General features: G+C 43.8%; 1 protein-coding gene across 1 annotated transcript in view; it reads right to left on the bottom strand.

Moving 5' to 3' along the window:
• Positions 1 to 18631, bottom strand: part of LOC142767038 (uncharacterized) — a 114201-nt gene that overhangs the window by 21764 nt on the left and 73806 nt on the right. The window lies entirely within an intron of this gene.

The following is an 18631-nucleotide window of genomic DNA, read 5'->3' on the forward strand; positions in this document are numbered from 1 at the left end:
TCTTATTTTTTTCTGCAAACTTGATATCGGTATTTCAAATCAAAATTAAGTTACAAAAAAAATTGTAGGAATGACACAATGCTGAAAGTTTAGGGCAAATTCACCTTAAAATCGGCCAATCCCCTTCTTTGGGTACGAGCCATTTCTACAGGGAAACAACAACAACAACAACAACGATCCGCAATCCAGTTTGCTGCAGCGGCTTTTGGCTCTGTATGAACGGCCATACCCGAATCAATGATCTGTTTGCTATCATTACTGTTATGTGTTCTACGCTGTACACAAGGACAGTAGTATACAAAAAATAGGGAGGGAATTGAATGCCCTGTCTGCATGGCTGCGCCGTTTCACAAGATCAGGCGCTGCGCTGTGAAGCTTCCTACAGGCCTGCAGAAATTCAAGGGAGCGTACAATAGCGTGGTTCAAGAGGACTTGTGGGGAATACTAGACACACTGGGTGTAAAAGATGGAGTCACTAATCGTTTAAAGGAAATCTATAAAACTAACAAGGTAGTTAAAAAGTGGGAAAAACAGGTATCCAAGCCCACAGTGGTGAAACGTGGACTTAGGCAGGCGTGCCCACTGTCACCCTTCTTATTCATGATGTACCTACAAGGATTAGAGGCCAAGTTAGAGGCAAGGGGACTTGGCTTCAACCTCTCTTTAGTCAAACAAGGAAAATTCATTGATCAGGCACTACCAGCATTAATGTACGCAGATGATATAGTGCTAATGGCCGACAACAAGGAAGATTTGCAGAGGTTGATGGACATCTGCGGTAATGAGGGAGATAGGTTAGATTTTAGATTCAGTTAGGAAAAATCAGTAGTCATGATTTTTAATGATAACAAAGGTAGTGAGCTTAGAATACAGGAAGTCACGCTAGAGATAACAGATAAATACAAATAACTGGGCGTATGGATAAGCAATGGGACCGAGTACCTGAGGGAACACGAAATATGCGTGACGACTAAAGATAACAGGAATGCAGCAGTGATGAAAAATAGGGCACTGTGGAATTACAATAGGCATAATGTTGTGAGAGGAATATGGAAAGGGGTCATGGTTCCTGGGCTGACGTTCGGCAACGCGGTCTTGTGCATGAGGTCAGAAGTTCAAGCAAGATTAGAAATTAGGCAACGTGAAATATGTAGGCTTGCTTTAGGAGCTCACGAGAATACCCCAAACCAGGGAGTACAAGGTGATATGGGATGGACATCATTTGATGGCAGGGAAGCTAGCAGCAAGATAAAATTTGAGAAGCGATTGAGAGAAATGAGGGAGGAGCGTTGGGCTATGAAGGTTTTCAGCTACTTGTACATGAAGAATGTCAATACAAAATGGAGGAAGCGAACCAGGAAATTGACTGGTAAATACTTAGAAAACAGCAGGTGGCCAAACCAGAAAGAACTATCGGTTAAAAAGGAACTGCAGGAAACAGAGACTGACATGTGGAGAATTGGCATGATTAAGAAGTCCGCACTAGAGATCTATCGAACTTTTAAGCAGGAATTTGCCAAAGAAAGAATCTATGATAATACTCGGGGTAGTTCTCTCTCGTTTGAGGCCAGGACGGAAGTACTGCGAACCAAGAAATATCGGGCCAAATATGAAGAGGTAGACACAATATGCAGTGCGTGCGAAGAGAAAGAAAAAACTGCCGAACACTTGACAATGCTCTGTAAAGGGCTTCACCTTATAGTTCAAGATGATGGCGCAGAGTTTTTGAAAGCACTGGTGTTTAGGGACAGGGAGGGCAAAATAGACTTTAAGCGGGTAGACTTAAGTAGAAGGAGGTTATCTGATTGGTGGCTAAAGTCAAGGCACGATTGAAAATTAAACCCTTCACTTCAAAGTACCCGTCCAACTTTACTATTTAAAGGAAAAAAAATCTAGTGGTTAGTTCACTAAGCATTACGGCTAGGTGACGTTAGCCGCCGCCCGATCTAAAGGGTACGGCCACATCCATCCATTTATCCAGCCAAGAATATGCTCTCTGGCTTGTTGCTCCAGGCCTAGTCAGGTAGATTTTCTGGCCTCACCGTTGAATTGTTTGCTCGGGTTGTGGCTTGTAAACATTGCGGTTTTGGGCTTCGTATCATCTTGTTCCGTCATCATGTCCTCCAAGTGGAGGACATGTCGCAGTGTGAGGAGGGAGTACGACAAGGCGCTGATAGAATGAGCTATCAGTCTTACCAGGCAGGCGGTTGAGAGCGCACCGAGGCAGCTGATGCACACCAGCACTATCCGCTTCCTGTATAATAAAGGCTAGGGAATTATAGAAACACCGAGCAGAAATCAACTCTTGTGCCTCTCTCATGCACTCACAAGGCGGAACCTGCTTCGAACACTGAGGACCGAGCTAAGCAACACCATGCGTGACGATAAATCATGGTCTCCTATTGCAATAATGATTAAGGCACGCATGCAACTTAAACCATTGTCACGCAAGATGAATTCACAACACCATCAAAGTGAACCCAAAGCACGTGCTGATTATTATGTACGGTACTAGGGCTAAATTCATGCAGACGTTTAGTTGGCGCTGCAGTAGGCCTAGTTGAAGGAATGGCCACAGCTACTGCTGTGATGGAGAACGGACTCATTAACATCTTCATGTAGAATAAAACGGCTTACCCCGAAATGGCTGGGAGTGTCACGCTATCCCTAACAGTGGCACATGCAGTTGCATATTTAACGATTACAGAAATGGCGTACCGATTTTCAAAGCACCTATCAATACTTCCATCAAGGCGTAGCACCAAACACTTTATCGCACATTTCGGGAAACATTCCTTTTTCTCCCAATCTGGTGGCTAGGCATGACTACGCCCAAGAATAAGCATGTAATTATGTATGTCGGAAGTATTTTCATCTGATCCCTGAAAAATTATTTCCCTAAACCCATGGAAAAAAAGAAAATGGAATTCGCACCTGTCATCACATTGCACCCCATCACAGGAATGGGAGCAATTTGGCCTGGCGCTCAATACTCCCTTACGCTTAATCAGAGCTCGGCCTGGCACCAGCTCCAGACAAAACCATTTATAATCTCCTGTCTGGCACATCTGTTTTACTCTGCTCTCTCTCAACCAGAGTGCACCATGTACCTGTGGTTCACCCCTGGTGGATCTTTTTCACTGTTTGTGAATTGCACACAAAGCCCTTACTGGTAGATCCTATTCCCAATTCTTCACTATTCTCACGGGAGGCCACTCTTTGGGCAGCTTACATCACGACATGTGCGTGTCATGATGTCAGTGCCGTATTTTTCAGAGTCGGCGCCGTCTTTTCTTTCTTTTTTGCTCCTTCCCTGTCTTGTGTTTCTGGTGTTGCGCTGCAAACAAGTGAAGATGTTGAAGAACACCAGATGTTCAAAATTTGCTTCTCATTAATATATCGTGGTTTTGGGAATTAAAACCCCAGATATATTGAAAGAAGATGCATGAAAAGGGAAGGATGATATTGGAAACTGGCAAAAAAGGGATGACAGACTTCTTAAGCTATGCTGCCATTGAGATTTTCAGCTGTTCACGCAATTCTCACACGTGGCTTTGATGCAGCTATGCACATATCACACAAGCATGCTGACTGTACAGTTAGTATAACTGAAACCTTCATGTACCCAGCCTTCATGTACCCTCTATGACATTTCAGAACATCTGAGTCAGTGTTAGCATCAAGTTATGTTCTTCATGCTGGGGAACCAGTGTGATGAGTTACCATTTCTACAGAATGAAGCCCTGTCTACCTGGATCAAGCTGCAAGATATATAACTAAACGGCCCTTTTCAGGGCCAGTCAATCTCTGTCCGGCTTGGATGCACCAACTGATTCCCTTTATCATCAACCCTCAATAAAACTAGCAAATGTTTGTACATGTGCAAGCAGTGTCATTCAATATCTTAGGAAATGCTTGTAAAGCAATTTCAAGGAGAATCGTTTTTCTGATCTCATAGTGAGGCATTAGGAACACCTTAGTCACACCAAATGCCATTATTCAATGAGAGGAACAAGAGAAATATTTCACTGGGAACTATGAAGTAAACAAGAAAACAAATGTTTTCAGATACTACGAGATCATTTCATAAAAAAGCTCAGAAGTTGCTATGTGTGGCCACATTTAATCTGTGCAAGCATCGTGTGGTTACAAAATTCTGTACCAAACATAGGTTCAGCTTTCTGGAATAGACCGCGCTGCACAAGCTAGCTCAGTGCATGCACTTCTGTACCCTGCCAGAGAATATTTTTACCACCAGTATGTTGTAACGTGAAGTGAAATGGTGATTGCATTCTAGGGCGCGTCCTGCAGGACCCCAATAAAGTTGTTTCACTTGATCGGTTGGTGTGCTGTAAGCAGAACATTTCCAAGAAAAATCGTATAGTTTGGAGGAGGACTTAAGCAAGGAAAGGTGTAGATAAAACACTGGATTCACTGGCATTATCCTCGCCAAGTATAACATTGTTTTTCTGGTGAAGCTTTGTGTCTGAACAGCGAGCAGGATAAGCTGGTAAAAACATGCAAAATGGGAAGTCTAGCACAGCAATCTGTGCAGTACTGCTCATTTCATGGAGCATTAATTTCACAGGCTTTGCTCATTGTTAGCGTTAAGCCTATATTATGTCCACTGCAGGGTGGAAGCCCAATCAATGTTCCCTGTCCTGTATGAGCCAATTTCATATTATGGCTGATAATTTCTCGATCTCATTGGAACTAATCAGCTGCCACCCTCTGCTACATTTCATGTGTCCTAATATAAATTAATTGACATTACTGACCTGTCATCCATCTTTTTTTCTCATTCCCAACTAATGCATTCATTTTTGATAAACTCTGCTTTCTTCCCATGTCTTAATATTATGCTAGCCTTTTTTTATTTTTCTGAAACATTATCTTAGCTCAGAAGCTAGAAGTTATCAGAAAGAACAGAACGACATTCTACCTCCTGAGCATATGGCATCATCAATACAAAAATGTAATAAAAGTGAGAAAACATCCTATCTATATAAGAGGCCCTAAAATACTGCAGGAGGCAACAAATAAACTGGTATTTGTATAAAGGGAGTGACAAAAACTTTGACTACTGTCACTTATTCTGATTCTTGGGACATCTTTTTTAGTACATCATAACACATAATTACACATTTACACAATTTACACAGAGGAATTGCCACCACGTGCATTGAGGCCACCCTTCAGAAGTCATGTGAGCACAAGGATGACGTAAGCCTTAAAAACCAGATTAAAAGACTAAAGGATGCTGGATATCCCAACAGCACCATTACACCCGTGTGCTAAACCCTCCTGCAGAAAGTCAAGTTAAACAAAACAGGACCAAAATAAAAACAGAATGACCAAAGATCTTTGCATGCTATACCGTACGTGCATAAGGTGTTTCACAATATAAAGAAAATAGCGAGCCGATATGATTTTATCTTGTTACTTGCCATTCCTTGCAAGTTTTCAAAAGTGTGTGTACTAAAAAGCAACAGGAATAGCCATTATTTCACCATTCGTCACGAGAATAGGTATACTGAATGCCAATATAATGTTATGTATGAGATACTATTGACACGTGGAAACGTAAACATAAGACAAACTGGGCAATGCCCCAATGTTTGAGCAAGACAGCATGCTTAAAATGTTAAGAATGGCTATGGTAGTCGCATGGCCATACACTGTAAAGAATGTAAGTGCAGTTGTATGTTTCATAAAACATTGTTTTTGAAAAAAGCAAGAACAAGAAATGAAAGAGAGGCTGTGAAAGCATTTTCTTGTCAGGAAGGCCATGGATCAGTGCATCAGTATACCTTCACTCATCCATTCGGAGAAAGAGTATTCTTTTCTCAGTTAAGATTATATTATCATGGTCTCACATGTGTCGTTGTGCATGAGCACTGTTCTTGTACTCTGTAAAAAAGTGGGCGTAGTACCTTCAATGAAATTTAGTTGGCAGTCAGCGCTCTTTCCTGTCCTTTTTGTCTCTTCCTGAACTTCTCTCACTGTTACTAGAACACAACCACGATGAACCAACTTGCCCAGATTAAGCTATTGTTGACGAAAAGTCAGAGCATGAAAATACTTCAGGGGCTCAGAACCTCCTCACTACCCGTCTAGTTACGGCCCTGGTCTATGTGTTCCGAGAGTGAAGCACTAGTGGAGCTATCTAACTACCTAACGGTGAGGAGGGTTTGTGTATACTCGAGCTTGTTTCATGACATGGTGAGAGGTGGCAGGTTGTTGAAATAATATGCTGTGTGGGAGGTCAAGATTTTGATTGAGAACGCTGAGTATGAGCCAGTGACATTAGGCGTTCAAGAATTTTTGCGATATTCACTCTAGCATAGGACCTTGGTTGGTGGTTGACGTGTGCATTTGATCACATTGTAGTCTTCCATCATAATTTTTTTGCCACTTGGCGTCGACTCTCTTGCGTTGTACCAAAGTAATTAAGCATCCAGGTACAAGTATCTTCTGTCAGTGTTTCAATGAAGAGCTGAATATGAGTAATAGCTTCCATCGATACTTCTGGCATTGGTGTATGCACATTTCTTTTGAAGTTCTTTTGTAAAAAAGGCATTAAAGGTATGTTTTTGTGACTTTTTAGTGTTGGCCAGAACTGCTGGTGTGTCCGAACGGCTCTTCGATTGGTTGTGGTGTTGTCTTGTTTAGGGCCACAGAGCTTTCAGTCTTTTTGATATTTGCCTTCACAGGAATGCTCTTTGCATGCTTCTTCAATACTTTGTATTATTCCTAAAGCATTGACTTCCAGATTTTGATTGTGGTGCTTTAATCTAGTGTTCAACTTCACGCTAGCTTCATTTGCACGCAAAGCAAGAACTCAGGAGTATGGTAACTTTTGCTATGGGTTTTCCCCTCTTCAGTCTACTGTATTTTTGCCTGTGTTGTCTAAGCGCTGACAGCCTCGTGCGACAGCTTTTTTTTTTGTGCACTTATTGTGTGCCAATGACTTATTTGCCTCCTCAGCTAAAGACTTTTTGTATTATAAGAGAAAGCTCTGTCTGTATTGCTTTTGTCATTTGCTGATGGTGTATCTTCAGTATCTTTTCTCAGTGTACACTATACTTGAATGGAAGAGCAGCATGACTACCTTCAGCTGTTAGCAGGCTTTTAGCTGCTGTAATACTGATTGATGCTCCTTTCCCGGGCGTTCTATTTTGGATGGTTGGCATGTCATTGCTTCTTTTAAACTTTAAAACTGCAGGTGCACCTTTTTCTGGTTACACCTGGTATATTTTTTATTTTTCCATTGCTTATATATATATATATATATATATATATATATATATATATATATATATATATATATATATATATACATACATATATATATATATATATATATATATATATATATATATATATATATATATTGCTAACTTGAGAAACAAGGCCTCTTTACGTTAGGTGCACATCAGGTGGGAAGAGTACTTCTATTACTTGCCAAGATTGTGGCCCCTTATGGTGGGAATCATAATGCACTGTTGATGTGTCAAATTCACATAGCATAATTCCAAGGCACTCGATCAATATCCAAGGAAGAAAATTATGTTCTTTTGCGTGAGTTTCAGCAACTCATAGTAATTTGTATGTAAATGAATACTTCATCATTCTTGGCTGTCATGTTTTATGGAAGCACATGTGCTTCGTTAATAACAAAAAAACACGCACGCTCACGCCACTGCAGTGGCGTGAGCGTGCGTGTTTTTTTTTGTTATTAACGATTTGCCCTATGCATTCACGTTTCTTCTTTTTTTGTGTGTCGTACTTCTCGTATCGCGCAGCCTACCGTTTTGGGCACACGTAAAAAAAGTGCATAAAAAAGATGCGTTCCACGCCGAAACTCGCGTTCGCAACGAGCTGGGCACCGATAGGGTGCCCTACGACGCCCACACACTCCGCAACACCTTACCAACCGTTCGCTGCGATGTTGTTGGGAATTCGTGTGGTCGTTGCATGAATATAGCGCGTGCGTGCGTGCGCACGCGCGTCTGTGTGTTAGATCACGGCAAATGCATATGTTGTATGATTCAGTCACCATAACGCACCTGACGGCCCCCGCTCTTCCCACACGTCAAGCAGCAGCAAGTGCCGTTAACCGTACTGTGCTGTGAACGCAAAACAGATTCGAATAGGTCGCGTAGATAGCTAGCCCGACACATGATACGATAAGATTTGCGTCAGATATTCGACGTCTACATGCACGCGTAAGACAGCGGTATCCGCAGCAGCTTCGTCTTACGTACGGATAGCACCGCATCGGACGTCACGTCTGACAGAGAAACTTGATCGGTAATTTTTTCTCACTTAAAAAGTCTACCTTGCACAACTTCAACCAACGATTATGCATTTCAACGAGCTGTGCATGATTTAATGATTGATTGATTGATATGTGGGGTTTAACGTCTCAAAACCACCATATGATTATGAGAGACGCCGTAGTGGAGGGCTCCGGAAATTTCGACCACCTGGGGTTCTTTAACGTGCACCCAAATCTGAGCACACGGGCCTACAACATTTCCGCCTCCATCAGAAATGCAGCCGCCGCAGCCGGGATTCGAAACCGCGACCTGGGGTCAGCAGCCGAGTACCTTATCCACTAGACCACCGCGGCAGGGCATGGCTTAATGACGAAAAGATAGTTCTAATATTGTGCCCGGCACATATATTACTCTCTCTCTAACTTGAAAAATGGGCGCGTAAATTGGGGCCAGAACAGCGCCAAAAAGCAGCACACGCAGAAATTGGCTCATATTCTAATATTATGACATCGTGATGTTGACTTTTCAGCTGACGCTGGCAATAACGTTCAAACGACGGGCTCATAATGCCGGTCTCATTGGATGGCTCCGCCCATATTGGCTGCTACTTGTACAACCTGGCCCGATGTGTCCGTTCTAATAGGCCGGCACAGCCTATATGGGCGGAAATTTCTGAAAGCTGGCCCAATATAACCAATCTAATAGACTGGCACAGCCATCATTGGCGGAATGTTGTTAATGCTGGTCCAACATAGCCGTTCTATTCGGCTGGCAGAACCAATATTGGGGGTACGTTGTCAACGCTGGTCCAACGTCGCCGTTCTATTTGGCTGGCATAGCCAATCTTGGCGGTACGTTGTGAAAACTGGGCCGTTCATGGGCCAGGCAATGCCGATCTATCCCCAATATTGGGCCAACCTTCTGTGCTGCCTGGGTACATTCATGCTTGGAATGCGTCGGAATATTTGCGTCCCGTTCACAAAAACAGAAAGACTTCAACAGTGATGACAGTCATAACAGTACCAAACTTGGTAATACATGACGCGAACGGACTACAAATGCAAATGACACATCGAAACATGATAATGACGACATGCGTGTCATGCAACAACCTGACTACAAGTCATACTCATGATGCGCTCACGGCTGTTTCGCTAGCTTCCCATATGCCAAATTTTGTATTACGTGACGTCAATGAATGACAAAAGTATGCCACTGGGGCAAACGTGATAATCATGAGATGCATGTCATGTGAGAACATGACTACATGCCACAGTCAAGGCGCCAATACATTTTGACGTGACGCGGTGGGCGTGTTCGCCGGCGTTCATTTCGTAACGTAACGCTGACGTTGCCACGCTAGGCACCGGTCTTGCCATATACACGCAGGCGCGCGCCGCGCGGCGTTGCTTTGACGCATGCACGTTTCAGCGCGCCCGGCGTCCCTCCGTCACGAAAAGAGGGAGACGCAGTGTTGTCTGGGTAACGCATCGCGTGAAATGCAGAATGTCGCTTTTCGTGCCGGTTGCTGTCAAGCTGTGCCGACAGACGAAGGTCGTGCCGGTCACGCCTCGCCTCGGACTATTCGGTGTACCGCTGCGTTTTGCTAACGCAGCGTCGCTGTGCCAAGTGTGCGCGCAGATCAACGCTACATTGGAGTATACTGGGCCCTTCATGATGCACTCGTGGCCGCTTTCCTAGCTCCACATATACCAACTTTTGTGTTACGTGACGTCAATGAATGACGAAAGTATATGACTGGTGCAAACATTATAATCCTCACACGCGTGTCATGTAAAAACATGACAACGTACCATACTCTCGCGGCCATTTCACTAGCTCCACATATACTAAGTATGGTATCACGTAAAGTGTGTAGATGACGAAGGTAAACTATACATTCAAACATGATATTCATGACACGAAAGTCATGTAGGGCATCATTTACCTCCACCGCGTAATGTTCTGCTGAATTTGAAGTGACATCTAAGCCTTTCTCATTGATGCTTCACACATCATCGATTCCCACAGTACGTGGTATCTGCCTTTTTTTTTCTAATTTCGCATGATGTGGTTACGCACACCGGTGGCAGCAGCGGCGGTGGACAACTAGGGCACTGTGCGAGACCCGAGTTGTGATCTCATAACAGCCTTCTTTGTAAAAGTGAACACGACGACAAGTGCGAGTCGCGTTCACCAAATGATTTCAGGGGTGCTTGCTTGCAAGGGAGTGTTCAAGTTCTATCGACATGTCTATAAAAAAAGCGATTGTGCCCAGACCTTAAAATTGGTTTATGCTGTACGAGCACCAACACCCATGTACAAGCAACAAAAGTATACAATGCATGTCTAAAGGTTATTTTCCATGAATTTTGCCTATTCAATGTGAAAGCACTGACCTTACATGTATTTTCTTAGCATACATGTTAAATACCATCACTTATTTCCCCTTAAAGGGCCCCTGACGAGGTATTACATAAGAGGGGGGGGGGTCGAACAAGTATACACAAAGGCAATTTGAGACCAAGAACACAAAGTAGCCTAAAATTGAAGAACAGGAATTAAGGGGCAATAGTAAAAACAGAACTCGTTATACAACTAATAGCATGATAAAAAAATGAGAGAAAGTCAGCTGTCTACACAGAAATCACGATGGTGCGGTTGTAAAATGGGTTTCTAGTAAGGTTTTAAACTTCACGGTATTTCGATCGTTGACTATTGCATTTGGAAGCTGATTTCAATACGCAATTGTTAACGGAAGGAAAGATTTGTTGAAAGCGTTGGTTGAACCTTTTAAATTTTGGACAGTCAAAGAATTGAAGAGACGGCGTGAAGTTCGAATTGGTGGGAGAAGCAGGGAGCCATGTAAGTAAGAATATTTGAAATACAGTTTCTAAAATAAACAAAGCCGGGCTATTTTTCGTCTAAGATCCAGAGAGGTGAGAGGCAGTGATAATTTTATAGTAGTAACACTTGTGCGGAAATTGTAATTGGAGGTTAAAACACCAGCCGCGCGATTAGGTATGGCTTCAAGGGCGTCTATTAAATAAGATTGGTGTGCATTCAAAATTGGAGAGGCATACTCGAGTTTACTACTGACGTAATTTTCGTAGGCGAGTTTACGAACTGAGGCTGGTGAACAGGACAGGGATCTTCTGATGAAACCTAATATTTTGGATGCATAGACAGTAAGGTCTGCGATATGGTCAGTCCATGTTAGTTTGCTGTTGATGAAAACACTCAGGTATCGGTATGATTCAGCTAGAGCGAGATGGTTAGACTGCAGGGAATAAGTAAAATTCAGGTTTGAACACTTACGGGAAACTTTCATAGATTTCCACTTAGAAATATTAGGTTGCATCATTCATAAAGAACACCAATTTTCAATTACATTTAAAAAATTTTGGAGGGAAAGTTGATCAGAGCCATCACATATATGGCGGTAAACGACACAATCGTCGGCGACGAGTCGTATCGAAGATGTAACATTTGAGGGAAGGTCATTATTAAAAGTTAGAAAGAGGAGAGGGCCAAGGACAGAACCTTGAGGTACGCCAGATATTACATTTGTAGTCGAGGAACGGTGACCTCCGATGACTGTGTATTGGGATCGATCTTTGAGGAAGGCTTGTATCCATGACAGAATGAGCAGTTCTAGATTAAGGGAAGAAAGCTTAAGCATAATTCTCTCATGAGGAACGCGATTGAACGCCTTAGAAAAATTGAGGAAGATGACATCTGTTTGAAATGAAGAGTCGAGATTTATGGGGAGGTCCATTGTAAACTCAAAAAGTTGTGTTTCACAGAAAAAATCTCAGCGAAAGCCATGCTGATTTTTAAAAAAGAAGGAGTTGTTTTCAAGATGGGTTACCACGCTAGAGTATATTATGTGCTCAAGCAGCTTACAAGGTATTAAAGTTAAAAAAATCAGACGATAATTTGAAGGAACGGACCGACCACCCACTTTAAATATTGGAGATATGCTGGTTAGCTTCCAGTCATGCGGAAGCGTACTGTCTTTTAAATTTTGCGTGAATATTATTTCTAATATTTTGCTGGAACACGTTAGCGTGCCTTTAAGTATTTTTGCTGCGATTTTATCTGGTCCGAGGCACAAGATATTTTTTGTTTTGCTATTAGTTTAGCGATGCCCAAGGCAACAATGCTAATTGGAAGCATTTGGGAGAAATGTTGGAAGGGTGAATCGGGGCATTTAAAGTTATTTTCATAGGTGAAAACGGACAGAAAAAATGTATTCATGACGTCAAACTGTTGGTCCTGCGGTAACTCCGAACGGTCAAAATTTCTCAAAGAACTTGTATGTGTGTGGTTGTGCTTAGGGGTTACGAGATTCCAGAATTTACGGGGGTTAACGCGTAAAATGCTTAACATGTCGTGGTGATAAAACGTTTCTTTAGAGCGTCGCAGAAGACGCATGTAATCATGAAGATACTTGAAATGTTTAGACCACTTCGCTGTAGTGGTTCAGCGTTTTGCCTCTCGAAAGAGACGTTTCTTCTTTTGCAAAACTATTTTTAAGCATTAGAATACCATGGTTGATTTGAATTGCCACGAATACGAACGAGGGGAACATACTTTTCAATTAGCTCTTGAATTTTATACCTGCAAAGTAGCCAATTTTGTTCGACGGTCCTCTGAAGGGCGGAAACCTTAAAAAAGCTGTAGAAGTTTTCAAGATCAGTGTTGATGCAAGTGAAGTTGGCTTTTTTGTAATTCCGAAGATATTTTATCGAAGGTAATCGATGAAGAACCGGAATGCGCTTGTCGAACAGAACAGTTTTGTGGTCGCATAGCCCATTTATGCACGATCAAGAATAACCGAATCAAGAATATTTCCGCTACGTGTCGGTATAGTGACTGCTTGGGTGAAATTGAACATTATTACGAAGTCCAGAAAAACATTGTAATAACGGGACGGTGCGGACAGGGTATTTATTCCATTCGATATCGGGAAAATTGAAGTAGCCACATATGAGGTAATTGGCATGGGGAAAGCGACAGTAAATATTATGCATGATGGAATGAAGGTCATAAAGAAACGAGATATCGGAGTCAAGAGCTCGATAACACGCTATAAGTATGTTTACACAAGAAGGAAAGTATATATTTACGCAAAGAATTTCATGATCAGTGTCAATTTTAACATGGAAGGAAGGCAAAGCACTTTTGACAAAGATTAAGACACCACCACCTCTACGCTCGGTCCGGTCAAGTCTGTACACGTGGTATGATGTGTTATCCTGTAGTAGTTCTTCGTCATTAATCGAAGAATTCAGCAATGTTTCTGTTAGTATCGCAAAGTCGGTGGCATTATCCTCCAAGATGGCCTGAAAAGCTGCCCTCTTGGGAAGATAGCTTTGGACGTTCGCAAGTAAAACTGATGCGGAATCGTAAATAGGGCTGCGGTCTTTGGGTACAGGTAAGACCGCTCTCGCGGGAATCTTGGAAGCCAGTCGTAGCTGCTACGCTTTCTGTTCAATCACGGAATGGGATGCTGCTTCGTAAATATATTTTTTATCTCCTTGCTTATTTTATCAAAACGTATTTTGAAATCAGCTTCTGTGTGTGGGCCAAACTCGTAAAGTTTACTGCTTGCAAGGCGTACACGTGCAGAGTTGTCTTCCCGGATCGCGAAATCTGTGCCTTTCAGTTGAGGACCAGCGGAGAGAATTTCGGATTTGTCTTTAAAACGGCCTAGCTTGACGATAATTGGGTGGTTCTTACCATCCTGCTAGCGGCCTATTATGATCGCTCCTTCAATGTGTAGGAGCGATAAATACTTTGAGCTTCTCGGAACAGAACGTATAGTACACGGCTTATCACGAAAGCTTGAACTGATCTTAGAAGATTGGCGTGATAAGCCGTGTAATACACGTTGCCCCTTATCTTAAATTAAGTAGAGCAGAAAAAGATAAAATTGAAGCCATTAAAAGGAAAGGCATCCAGACTGCGCTAGGGCTTCCCCCGAACACCTCTACGGTTAAACGTCTTGGGCTGGGTGTCGCGAACACTTTAGATGAAATAATATAAGCCGCCTTGATGTCACAGCACTAAAGACTTCTGAGAAGTAGAACCGGGAGGAAAATCAAGGAGCGCTTGGGGTTCAAGCCCACGGAGTGTTCCAGGCAGACCGCTAGCATACCTAAATCAACTAGGGCAAGACTGAAAATTATACCGCTGCCGAAAAACATGCATCCGGCGTTTCATGAAGGCAGACGCAAAGCTAGAGCTGTAGCCCTGCAGGCGAAACTTGAAGGTCGATCTGGCGTGCTTTACACGGATGCTGCAGAACACGAAAGAAAGGGAGCACACACAGCGGTAGGGGTTCGCGAGAACGGGGACCTGGTCTCGTGCTGCACCTCTAAGAACACAACCACCACAGAGGCACAAGAACTTGCGATTGCTTTGGCAATATCTCAAAAAGGCACACGAGTGATTGTTAGCAACTCTAAGTCAGCCATTAAAAACTACGATATGGGCAGGATCTCTGCTACAGCCGCCAAAATTCTAAGACAAGGACCAGTACCCGCAGAGCTAATCTCACTAGTATGGTCCCCGGCCCATCAAGGTCTGAAGGGGAATGAGGAGGCGCACGCGATCGTTCGAGGGCTCACTTTCCGGTCCATCGACGCTGACCCGCCGCCTTCGTGCGAGCAGCCCCTCTCCACAAGAGACGAACTACGAACGTTTCAGGAAATCACCGCACACTATAAACTCCACCGTAAGATTTATCCAGAGGCAGCTAAACAGCTAAGCAAAAAGGAATAAATTATGTGGCAAAATTGCAAACCGGGGTGTTTCCAAACCCTCACCTGTACAGTAAATGGCACCCGGAAGCGTTCAACTCCAGATGTGCGCACTGCAACAGCACTGCGGGTTTAGTGCACATGGTATAGACCTGCCCATCCTACAATGATTCAAGTAGAAACGTAGAATCCTGGGAGGCCTTATTACACAGCCGTGACGCTGAAGAACAGCGTGAAGTCATCGGTCTCACCCCGACCGCCGCCGAGTCCCAAGGGATTCCGGCCAATGGCTAGGGGGATGATTGGGAGCAGAGGCCGAAGCCTCCTCCTCCGTCATTTTAGACGGGTGCAATAAACGTTATTTCTCTCTCACTCTCTCTCTCTCGGAACAGAAAGAAACTACGCTTGTTTCCGACTGGGGCCAGGTTTCGTTCCTAATGTCCAGGATTCCGAAAAAAAAAATCAAATTATAACGTCTAAGGCGGTTTTCGGAATATTCATATTTGTCGGCTATAGCTTTGATTTCACATGACATTTCTTGAACGATTGCGGTGGCTTTGGTACCGGTACTGCCATCAGGAGATGGGGAAGTACCGATTAAGTTGTCTAAAGTGTCAGCACGACAGGAAATACTGGCGACCATACCTCCGATGTTCAATTGGGCTGTGAGAATTGCGGCCAACTCGTTTTTCACAATATTTTGTTCGAGTTCTAACTGCGCTATTCTACTTGCGTTTGATCCAACGGTTGGAGCGAGAGTTATGGGACCTGGGTTGAGCTCCACGTCGCCAGAAAGGATTAGCAAAAGAAAGTTGAGTTGAGACTTAACACAATACAAAAATAACTGTTGGGACAGCAATCTACGCCAAGCGTCAAGGGTGTCAGAGGGGCAGGACACCGCGAACAGAAATGCATCACTTGAACGGCAGCATTCTGCATGAGGCAGAAAACTAACGTGCATTTTAAAGGGCAAATTCATGGCCGAATTTGACATGGTGGCGTGCCCCATCTAGTCCGTGACAGCCGACTGCTTATGAAGGCATGGCGATGATCGCGCGCAGATAGCTGTTCCGGCTTGCAAGATGAGGAACTGATTGAGGACTGAGAACGGCAGAAGGGCGGCCTCTTTCTGGTCTGTGCCAAAAAGGGTCGGAAACTGGCAGGGCAGCTCGTCCACCTCGTAGTCGAGGAGCGTAGCGGTGCTGTCTGCGCATACGGGTGAGGTAGCCGCCCAGAGGAGGACAGCCTGCATTAGAAAGGGCAAGTTCATGACCGAATTTGACGCGGTGGCGTGCCCTCGTCCAATTCATACTGCATACTCACCTACGAATATATACTTGAGACGAGAAAATCTGGTTCTAATAACCGTGTAACGTAACTTTAACGAGAAACATAACAAGCTTGAAATATTTTTATGCCTATCACCTAAATACATATTACCAATGATAGGGGCTCACGGCCGCGAAATACAGTTTCATGCCAACTATGTTGACACAAGGCGACATTAACCTATTATATAGTACTGAATCAAGGTAACATCGCAGAGCGAGAAAGATTCATAACTGCATGCATCCGCGATTGTTTAAGTAACAAATTTAGCAAAACTACATTGCTTTCACTGCACAAGTTATCTGTCAGCAATTTCGAAGTTTCTTTTCCGATTCCACATCATCTATTCACTTGCAACTCACCACTACTTGGTAAGCGCCGCATAGTGGATGGTAGGATCAGATTTTTTTGTTCTGGAGCCAACGTATAAATTCGAACGTTGTAACACAATGAAAGTGACGCTCATTCAGCGATCTCTATGTTCAGTTATATGCATATGTTTTTTGGACTTTAAGAGTCTGTACTTGAGGCAGAAGCTTTCGATATGTATGAGTGACTTGTGTTCGTTCTTAACAGTCTAGATGGACTGTACCAGCCTGAGAACTCGCAATAAATGGTGTAAACTTACTGGATTGACGTTGTCTTCACAAGTCAAGACCAGTTTGGTGACCTGGCGATAAGTTAACACGCAAACCGAGATTAAGCAACGAGAAAAAAAAAACAAAATACCACAAAGAGTGAGCGGCGCGGCAGCGCAAGCCAGCTGTAGCGCGCCAAACTATCAGCAAAAAATGAGTCTGTCGAACATTGATAATAGTTATGATACGACCATCTCATCTCGCGGTATTACTCTTCAGAGCGCCGGCGCTATGTTATTTCAGTACAAAAGTACAGTTTCTGTGTTCTCTGGACAAGCTGCATCACGGCGATTTACTCCTCAATGATCCTCTCCTGGCTGTTAATGACCAACGAGGTCTACCTCAACGGGGCCGACTAAACGTGACAGCCCTACTAGCTACAGCTGTGGGCTGCCTGAAGGCATTGCTAGGTACCGCTGCTGCCGTCAGTAGTGAGCTCCACGATTCAGGGTGAAAACGCCCCATGCGCCTGCCGACAAGTCTCGATCATTTCTGAGCTCTTTGCAAAGGCAAAACACAAGCACGCACTGACTTCCCTTCCTGCGACCACGGCGTTACACTACGACCAGCACGCCAACAGTGATCCCCGTCACCGTGTCGCCACTCGGGGACGAGAGAAGATAACTGGTGTGACCGATAGGAGCGAGGCCGCAAGATCATCTTTCTCAAGACCACCTTGTAATGTACTGGTTAAGAACAAAGTTAGTGGTTTTGTAAACAACGTGAGTACTTTCTCTTTGTTCATACCGGTGCTACGGTTTCTATATTGAGCCTGTCTTTTGAAAATCGCCTTAGGAGAAAAGTAATGTTTGCTTGGAAGCGTATTTCTGTGTTCCCTGACGTAAGGGTGCCAATGTTGAGCCCGGTTGGTGTTTGGGCTGTTTAATTTCTGTAGGACAACAAAAGCTTGGAATTGAACTAATGGTGCTTGCACATGTGACTCACGACATCATTCTAGGTATGGATTTTTTGCGTGAATGCGATGCCACTCACAATTGTGGTGATGGCACGATTAGTTTTCGCACTGTCTTGCCCTCTTTACTGACGGAAGATATTGTTGATGACAGCTCAGACGAGTTTTCGTTGTCTCGAGACGTCTGTTCGGCCCCGCATACCGCGATGTTTGCGCGCAAGCTCTTCTTGCTGTGGCTTTGCCTAGCAAAATTCTAGTAACCCATGTAATAAAACGTCACTGTGCCTCGTTGCCTCGTGCTCACCGTCGACGGTTGTGCCAATTTAGGGACTGCGAACGTTTCCGTACAGCCTATAAATGTGCCTGCAGGACTTAAAGTGGCAAGCTATCACGAAAGAACTCCTTTTATTATGCGGTCACTTGAACTGTCCGGGGCCGTAAAAAACCCTATGCAGACTCCTACCCTGACTATTCTGCCAACATTGAGCGCATAATGTAAGAGTGGCTTCCTTCAACTGAATGATTTCTGCGACAGGAGGTGCTCGCAGGCTACGCGATGCCACCACCTTCACGTACGCGACACCGCATCAATACGGGCCAAGCACCACCAATACGCCAGAAGCCTTATCGCGTATTGTCGTCCGAAAGGAAAGTCATCGCTTAAAAAGACCAAGATAAGCTAAAGTGCGTGATTCAAGATTC

Source organism: Rhipicephalus microplus, chromosome 7, assembly GCF_043290135.1.
Source record: "Rhipicephalus microplus isolate Deutch F79 chromosome 7, USDA_Rmic, whole genome shotgun sequence".
Classification (NCBI taxonomy): Eukaryota; Metazoa; Arthropoda; class Arachnida; order Ixodida; family Ixodidae; genus Rhipicephalus; species Rhipicephalus microplus.